The following is a 9498-nucleotide window of genomic DNA, read 5'->3' on the forward strand; positions in this document are numbered from 1 at the left end:
GAGCGTTCTGTCATTCTAGATGAGTTGGATCCTGCCATTAGGGCAAACTTAGAGCGTAGGGGCTGGCTACCCTTGGTGGATATTTCTGATCCTCCTCCACCTGCTACCTTGATTCGAGAGTTCTACTCGAACATCTCGATCCACATCTATGATTCCAACACTTTAGTAAAGAGTTGGATACAAGGCGTAGAGTACACCATTACTCCTACCGTAGTGGCTGATGCGCTAGGGGTACCTTTGGTCCAGCACCCTGTCTACCCTTATGATGAGTCTCCCGTTTTGAGTGATGTCATGTCTTACATCACTGGGTCATCTATCCAGTGGGGTTCTGATCCTAGGATCACCACTGTTGAGCTTTCTGAGCTTTACTATCTTTTCTTTAGGATAGCGTGTCACTGCTTTTGGCCTATTTCTCATCTGCACACCATTTCTCTTGAGAGGTGTGTCTTTTTGTATGCTCTAGTTACTGATGCTCCTATCAATTTTCCTCATTTGTTTCTTCGTTCTTTGAATAAGGTGTATAGGAGTTCATCTTCCTCTCATGCCCTGGTTCAGCCTATTTTTATTCATAGGATTCTTCTTTATCTTGATTTTAGCGGTTTTCTCTCCTCTGAGCCTGTGCATGTCATTGGTCCTTTAGGTGTGTCTTTTCTTAGACAAAGGGCTACTCATCTTCGATCTGGCTCTAAACACCCTAGGTCTTCACCTTCTGGGTCCGCACCTCCTCCCTCTTCTTCTACTGGTCCTTCTGGTGAGGCTGTTCTTGATCCTGATGCTGCTGCTGTTCCTCCACCTACATCGAATGACTTTGATATCCGTCGTACTTTGGAGATTGTCTTGGCCGTTCAGGAGGCTCATGGTTAGATTTTGGTGGACTTGCTTGATGAGATCCGTGCGTTGCGAGCTGATCTGGCACATCTTCGGTCTCCCTCACCACCTCCTTTTAATGATGGATTGTGATTGCCCTTTGGCATTCCATCACAAAAAGGGGGAGTAGTGTTTGTAGAGGAGTTTTGTAGTTAGAGAGAGTTTTTGTTGTTTTGAGGAGCTTGCGGAACTATTAGATTGTATTTAGGTGCTTCACCTTGTATATCATTGTTTTTGGGGATATTCATGTTAAGGGAAGTAACATTGATTGATATACATGTTTTCTTTTTTATTCTTGTTGCTTTGGATTCACTGTTTATTAATTTATATTCTATGAGTTATTCATTTAATATATGTCTTTATTGTATGTTTATGTGAATCATAAAAGAATGTTATACCTGTTTATATACTATTTTCAGTCACACATGCGTTTATGCGTTTGTTGAAGTATTTCAAGAATAAACAGGTTGATTCAATTGAGCTGCTGTCTACACTTGCAACTAATGGATAGTAGTTAGGATTGAATTTTGGTTTATGAGCATTATTTTGTAAAGGGCTTTTTAAATTGTAAACTTTGAGCTTAGTATTTGTGTTTTGTCACGGATTGCCAAAGGGGGAGTTTGTTAAGTTCTAAAGATTTAGGATTTTATGTATTTAGAACTCTAATTTGTATTGTTGGCAAATCATGATCAAAACAGGTTGTTTAGTCTTATTTAGGCTTGCTCAAAGTTGGGTCTTTCATGTAAAGTTGGAATCGACTGGCTGCAGATGCATTGGTGCATTTCGGTCTGGCTCGATCGATCGAAGGAAAGACTTGATCGATCGAATCTTAGGCAGAATGTTTTTCTGCAGAATATTCCAGCTCAGCCCTAGCTCATTAAACGTTTTGGGTTTTCTGTTTTTACCCTAGGTATATAAAGAAAAACCCTAGCCACGTTTTTATAGTTGCTCCAGTTGAGTTGTTGCTCATACTTTGCTGTTTTGTGTAAATCTCTTGTGAGATCTAGAGGAGTTTTCCTTTACACAAAACTTAGGATTTTCAAGGTAGAGATTACTTCAATATCTTGATGATCAACTTGATTGCTACCATTGAAGCTTAAAGATTATCAAGTGTGGGTGCTTGTAGCTGATTGGAGAATCCAAGAAAGAAGGAGTCCGTGGATTCGGAGCTTGCACGTGGTCGTGTCAGTAAGTTCTACTGGTGGGTAACATTAGGAAGTCAAGCGGGGAGCTTGTAAGTCCTTTTGTATGAACTTCGATTTTTTCGCATAGTGGATTCAGGTTTACCTTAAGGATAGCTAGGTCAAATCCTCCCTAGATTTTTACCATGTGGTTTCCTGAGTCATCATATCATTGTGTCTTTTATATTTCCACTGCTTTATACTTTTGATATGATTGTGTGTTTGTGATAACCTAGAATTGCTGAAATTGACTAAGTTAATCACTTGGCTAATTAACTAGGTTAATCTGGTTGTTTTTAAGGGGTCTAAAACCATTCAAAAATGAATTAGAAAACAATTTTATGCTTTTGTAAAACTACTAGAGAGAGGTTTTGAGTCTGTAAAAAATGTGCAAAGGTGTTGTATGGGTGATTAGAGAAGATGAACTAGGGTTTTATGATGGAGGCAAAAAATAAACTCTCTCTAGCTAGGGTTTTGATTGGAGACATAAAGTAAGTATTTATATGTTAATACTAGGGTTTGAGGGCTTTTTAGAGGTCTTTGAACATTCCTAAGGGTCTAGGAGCCAGCCCCCTTCAAAGAATCATGTTTTGGGGGACCAAAACTCAAGTTATGAACACTTGGGAATGAGCCTACGTACGCAGGTTTCGTGCATGTGTATGCATGCTTAACTCGTGTACGCGTGCTTTCTAAAAACCATAATTTCGACTAGGGGTGTCCACGGGTCGGGCCAGGTCGATTTTTGACCCAGCCCGAATCCGACCTGCCAGAGTCGGGTGGACAGAACACTGACCCGAGACCGACCGCCGGCGTCAATCGGTCGGATCGGTTTTGGGTTCGGGTGAAGATCGGGTCTGCTCGGGTGGAGATCGGGTTGTCGCCGGAGCTGAAAAATGTCGCCAGAATCTGTAAAATGTCGTCGAAATCCGCAATATGTCGCCGGAATCTGCAAAATGTCGCCGAAAAATGTAAAAGCTCACTAGATCTGCATCAAAATCACCGAAATTTGCACCAAAATCGCTGAAATCCGCTGGAAATGGCCGGATCTCACCACATATGGTTGAGAACTCGCTGGATCTCCTCGGATTTAAGTGCGATTCCGTCGGATTTGTATATAACTTTCCACGGGTCGGGTGGCTTAGGTTTTGGAGAAGAAAACCCGCCACTCGACCCGCCAACGTCGGGCCTTAGGCGCGGAAACCCGAAGCCGACCGACAAGAGCGTTGGTTTGGGCTGAACTCGGGTGGAGATCGGGCGGGTTGGTCAGTCCGGCGGGTCACGGGCGGGTCTGGACACCCCTAATTTCGACTACACAATTAGCCCAAATTCAAACAGTTATAACTCACTCAATATAAATCCAAGTAATGCAACATTTATTTTCAAATTAAAGCCCAAGATATCTAATTTCCAATGAAACAAAGCTCACTCACATATTATTTGTGAATCAAAAATTATGATCAAAACAGTGAGCAAAGGTCATTTTTCAGCATTATCTTCAAAGCGATTTGAGCACTATTGAGTTGTGATTACTTTCAAACTATTGTGAACTCTTTAATTACCTTTATTTGACATATGTCAAGCTCATCATTGGGGTTAGGGACCCAATGTTATTAATGGGTACAAAATAAGGTGTATACAATAATTCATTTATTAATGAGGACCGATGAAATTGTGCATGCGCAATTTCATGAGCTAGATTTTCATCAAAGAGAAAGTATATGTTTCGAGGTTGACTTTATGGGAACTATTAACCTTTTCTATGTAAGCAATTAGAAGAAATAAGGAAGCACAATTTCAAGACTACATCCACTTCAAACTCCAAAAGCTCATTTCCAAATACAACTCCAAGAAGACCCACAATTAGGCCACTTGTAACTTTCTTTTATTTGAAAACTATTGATATACCATTATTCCATTGGAGGGTGTTAACAGATATTTACACAGAATTTTTAGAGAATTTAGTTTCTATTCAATCAATAGGTCTTTCTCTTCATCAACTAATTCTCTATATCTCACAAGATGTAGGTATACAATGAGAATAATTGAAATAATTATTGTATTAAACAAGATGTTATTTTGTTTGGCAACCAAAGTAGTAAAAATTTTGTTGAATTTTTTTGCACCAACATGTTTGTCGACACAAAAAGATGTAATACAATATGCGTAAATGTTATATATGTTTTTTGCATCAATAAAAATGCTGACACGAAAAAAACATATTAGTTGCCACCAAAATAAATTTTTATCATGTCAACTTAAAAGGTTGACATGAAGATTTTAGGCATCACGATTTACCACATTACTATGTAGCAACTAATTGGTTGACGCAAAAAATATATTATATTTTTTGCAATTTTTTTTTTTTTTAGCAATTTTTAGTTGACGTTTAAGTTTTTTTTTTTTTTTTTTTTTTATTTTTTAGCAATTTTTAGTTGACGTTTAAGTTTTTTTTTTTTTTTTTTTTTCCTTTGTAGTAATCTAATTGCCGATTATAAAAAAAATATTGGTTAACTTAAACTTTAGGCAAAAATAGAATGTTAGTCCCTAGAGTTTATAAATAAGCATTGTTAGTCCCTCCTTCAACTTCTATTAGTGGAGTGGTGATGTGTCAATATTTTTAGTGATGTGGCAACAATTTTTATTCAAACTCATCATTGAGGTTAGGGACCAAAGATTATTAACCAGTACAAAATAAGGTGTATACAATAGTTCATTTATTAATGAGGACCGATGAAATTGTGGTGCACAATTTCATGAGCTAGATTTTCATCAAAGAGAAAGTATATATTTGGAGGGTGACTCTATGGGAACTATTACCCTTTTCTATGTAAGCAATTAGAAGAAATAAGGAAGCACAATTCCAAGACTACATCCACTTCAAACTCCAAAAGCTTATTTCCAAATACAACTCCAAGAAGACCCACAATTAGGCCACTTGTAATTTTCTTTTATATGAAAACTATTGATATACCATTATTCCATTGGAGGGTGTTAACAGATATTTACACAAAATTTTTAGAGAATTCAGTTTTTATTCAATCAATACATTTAGGTCTTTCTCTTCATCATCAACTAATTCTCTATATCTCACAAGATGTAGGTATACATTTAGGTATACAATGAGAATAATTGAAATAATTATTGTATTAAACGAGATGTTATTTTGTTTGGCAACCAAAGTAGTAAAAAATTTGCTGAATTTTTTTGCATCAACACGTTTGTTGACACAAAAAGATGTAATACAATATGCGTAAATGTTATATATGTTTTTTGCGTCAATAAAAATGCTGACTCGAAAAAAATATTATTTGCCGCCAAAATAAAGTTTTATTATGTCAACCTAAAAGGTTGACATGGAGATTTTAGGCATCACGATTTACCACATTACTAAGTAGCAACTAATTGGTTGATGCAAAAAATATATTATATTTTTTGCAAAATTTTTTTTATTATTTTTAGCAACTTTTAGTTGGCGTTAAAGTTTTTTTTTTTTCTTTGTAGTGAATCTAATTGCCGATTATAAGAAAAATATTGGTTAACTTAAACTTTAGGCAAAAATACAATGTTAGTCCCTCCTTCAACTTCTATTAGTAGAGTGGTGATGTGTCAATTTTTTTAATGATGTGGCAACAATTTTTATTATTAACAAATTATATGTCAGCAATCCTACCATGCTCTCTGTCATCCCAAGTTTTTCTTTTCCAGCCTCAAGTCTGTGTTTGTCTCAAACGCCACAAATGGCTCTGGTCAATACTTCACTCTCTGCTCTTGGTTCTTCTCCCAACCCCTCCTCATCATCACCAACATCAGCGACGACCTCAAACAAACTCAACGGCCATGAAAAGCAATCAAATGAATACCCTAGATTCCAATTTAGTCCATATTTTAAATCGCCCCTTATGTTTTTGAGGTTTTGTGAGCTTAAACCTGTTCTCTAATAGACCCAAATTTTTTTGGACATGAGGCACTAACCATTGGGATCGAAAGAGAGAGCTTGGGATGGGTGGTGGGTTTGCCACATCATGTAATAAGTTAATAATAAAAATCGTTGCCACATCATTAAAAAAAATAACACATCACTATTTTAATAGACACATAAGAAATAAAATTTAACAGAAGTTGATAGAAGGACCAATTGAGGTCATTTTTTAAACTTCAGGGACTAATAGCACTCATGTGAAACTTTAGGGACTAAAAACACTTACTAGATAAATTTTAGGAACCAATAATGTATTTTCGCCTAAACTTTACCTGATTTCTCTCAATAACAACCCAAAAAAAAATTTATATTGACTTATTATATCACAGAATCAAGAAAAGAAATCTGTATTTTCATATATGCAACAATGATTACACAGACTACACATATATACTCATTTGTACAGGTGTGAACGCAAGGATAACTAACTAACAGAATTAACAACTTATTACACGTGCAGCCTACAGGACTAACTGATTAGTTCACGTGTTAACACTTAAGGAGGTCTAAAACATGCTAAGCTACAAGTCGTTTCAACACTTTCTTCATTTTCTTTGATCTGTCGTTTGTGCTCTGTTATACACTCAGCAGCTCTGCTCTTGCTACTGATCTTGGTGGCTTCAGTTTCATCTAAACTCTGATACTCCCCCTCAAGAGCAGCAGGTGTATGAATATTAAGCATCCCCATCTTTCCAATAAGAGTTGAAAATTGATTGTAATTCAAGGCTTTAGTGAGTAGATCAGCCAATTGACAGTTTGATCTAACATGATTTAGCTTAATCACCTTCTCCAACACCTTATCTCTAACCACATGACAATCAATTTCTATATGTTTTGTCCTCTCATGGAAGACTGGGTTGGAACCGATATGCAATGCAGCTTGACTATTACAGAATAATAAAGCCTCCTTCTCATGATTTACTCCAATATCTTTGAGAAAGTATAAAATCCATACTATTTCACACGTTGCCACTGCCATGGATCTGTACTCAGCTTCAGCTGAGGATCTTGATACTGTGGATTGCTTCTTTGATTTCCATGATACCAAAGAATCACCAATGAAGATGCTATAGCCAGTCACTGATCTCCTAGTGTCAGGACATGCAGCCCAATCTGCATCTGCAAAGCCTTTTAAATGCAAGTTTGTGCTAGAAGAAAACACAAGTCCTTTTCCTGGTTCACCTTTCAAATATTGCAACACCCTATGTGCTGCATCCAAATGTGTTCTCCTTGGCTTAGACATAAACTGACTGAGTTTATGGACAGCCAATGTAATGTCAGGCCTTGTGATTGTTAAGTACAAAAGTCTGCCCACAAGTCTTCTATAATGACTTGGATCCTTAAGCTCTTCTCCTTCATACTTGCTTAGTCTTAGGTTGTGCTCCATAGGGGTTTTAGCACTCTTACAGCCAAGCAGTCCTGCATCATTGAGTAGTTCAAGGGTGTATTTTCTTTGACAGAGGGCAATTCCTTTATTTGATCTTGCAACCTCTAAACCAAGAAAATATTTTAGATCACCCAGGTCTTTAAGTTTGAACTTATCATCCAGCATGACTTTGAACCTATCCACTTCTGCTTTGTCATTACAAGCTATCAAAACATTATCTACATACACCAAAAGAATCATGAAAGTGTCACCATGCATTCTGGTAAACAAGGAGTAGTCAGCCTTGGACTGAATAAAACCAAGTTGAATCAAGGTACTTGAGAATTTGGCAAACCATTGCCTAGAAGCTTGCTTGAGGCCATAAATGGACTTATTAAGCTTGCAAACAACCTCCCCCTGGCTGTGAAACCCTTGTGGAAGAGCCATAAACACTTCTTCATCCAAATCCCCATGAAGAAAGGCATTATTGACATCTAATTGACTAAGAAACCAACCCTTGATGGCAGCAACAGCAAGAAGGACTTTGACAGACACCATTTTAGCTACTGGTGAGAAAGTCTCAAAGTAATCAATGCCCTCCTTTTGTGTGAATCCCTTGGCCACTAACCTGGCTTTATATCTCTCAATAGAACCATTAGCTTTGTACTTGATTTTGTAAACCCACTTGCATCCAATAGCTTTCTTACCAGCAGGTAAAGGTGTCAGAATCTAGGTGTTATTAGCTTCAAGTGCTGCTATTTCAGCAGCCATGGCAGCTTGCCATTGGGGATCAGATACAGCTTGGTAGTAGAATTGAGGTTCAATAAGAGAGGAAATGGCATAACAAAAGGTCTTATATGATGGGGAAAGATGATGATATGAGATGTGAGATGAGAGTGGATGAAAAGTACCTGGTTGGGAAGAAGACAAAAGTTGGACAAATGTAATTTGATTGCAGTGAAAGTCCTGTAAGTAAGAAGGTCCGTGAACAGATCTAGTGGACCTTCTAAGGGGAAGAGGATCAGTAATGGGATCAAGAGGTGCCTCTGGGACTTCATCAAGAAAGTCATCATCAATAGTATGATGAACTTGGATAATGGAATGTGGAGAAAAAACAGGAGTGTTGGAGTGTGATGTGAGTGGATCATCATGTAAAGAAGAAACAGAAGGAACACATGGCAAAGGCAATGAATTGAAAGGAATTGAATGAGTGGAAGATGAAGAATAAGGAAAAATGGATTCATGGAAAACAACATCCCTTGAAACAAAAATAGCATAAGTATCAAGGTCATAGAGTTTATAACCTTTGATATTACAAGGGTATCCAAGAAAAACACATCTTCTTGCCCTTGGTGAGAATTTTGTCCTACTTTGAGCAATGGTAGAAGCAAAACAAAGACAGCCAAAAACCTTTAGGTGATTATATTCAGGAGTTTTATGGAATAACATCTCAAAAGGTGTTTTGTCATTTAACAAAGGAGAGGGAAGTCTATTTATGAGATATGCAGCAGTCAATACACAATCACCCCAAAAGGGCAAAGGTATATGAGATTGAATTTGTAAAGCCCTTGCAATGGAAAGAAGGTGTTGGTGTTTTCTCTCCACAACAGAATTTTGTTGTGGAGTATAAACACAACTATGTTGGTGAATAATGCCATGGGAACTAAGAAAATCAGTCATGGCAAATTCTTTTGCATTATCAGTTCTAATGGATTTAATATTCTGACCAAATTGTGTGGCAACCATAGTGTAAAAAGATTGAAACAAATGTTTAACATCACATTTGGATTTCATTAGAAACAGCCAAGTAGCTCGGGTTGCATCATCCACAATGGTCAAGAAATATTTATAACCATCTAGAGTAGGAATAGAATAAGGTCCCCAAACATCCATATGAACTAAATCAAAAGCACAAGTAGAGATGTTATTATTAAAAGGGAATGGTAATCTTTTAAGCTTGGCCATAGGACAAATCTGACAAGCCTTATTACAAAAGGAATGTAAAGAAGGGATTGTATGACCTAAAGATTTAAGTTTCATGTCTGAAGGGTGTCCTAATCTGGCATGCCAGAGAAATGAAGATGCAGAACCTGCTGAAGCTGATG

This window comes from Quercus suber, unplaced genomic scaffold, assembly GCF_002906115.3.
Source record: "Quercus suber isolate HL8 unplaced genomic scaffold, Cork oak 2.0 scaffold_752, whole genome shotgun sequence".
NCBI classification, from domain to species: domain Eukaryota; kingdom Viridiplantae; phylum Streptophyta; class Magnoliopsida; order Fagales; family Fagaceae; genus Quercus; species Quercus suber.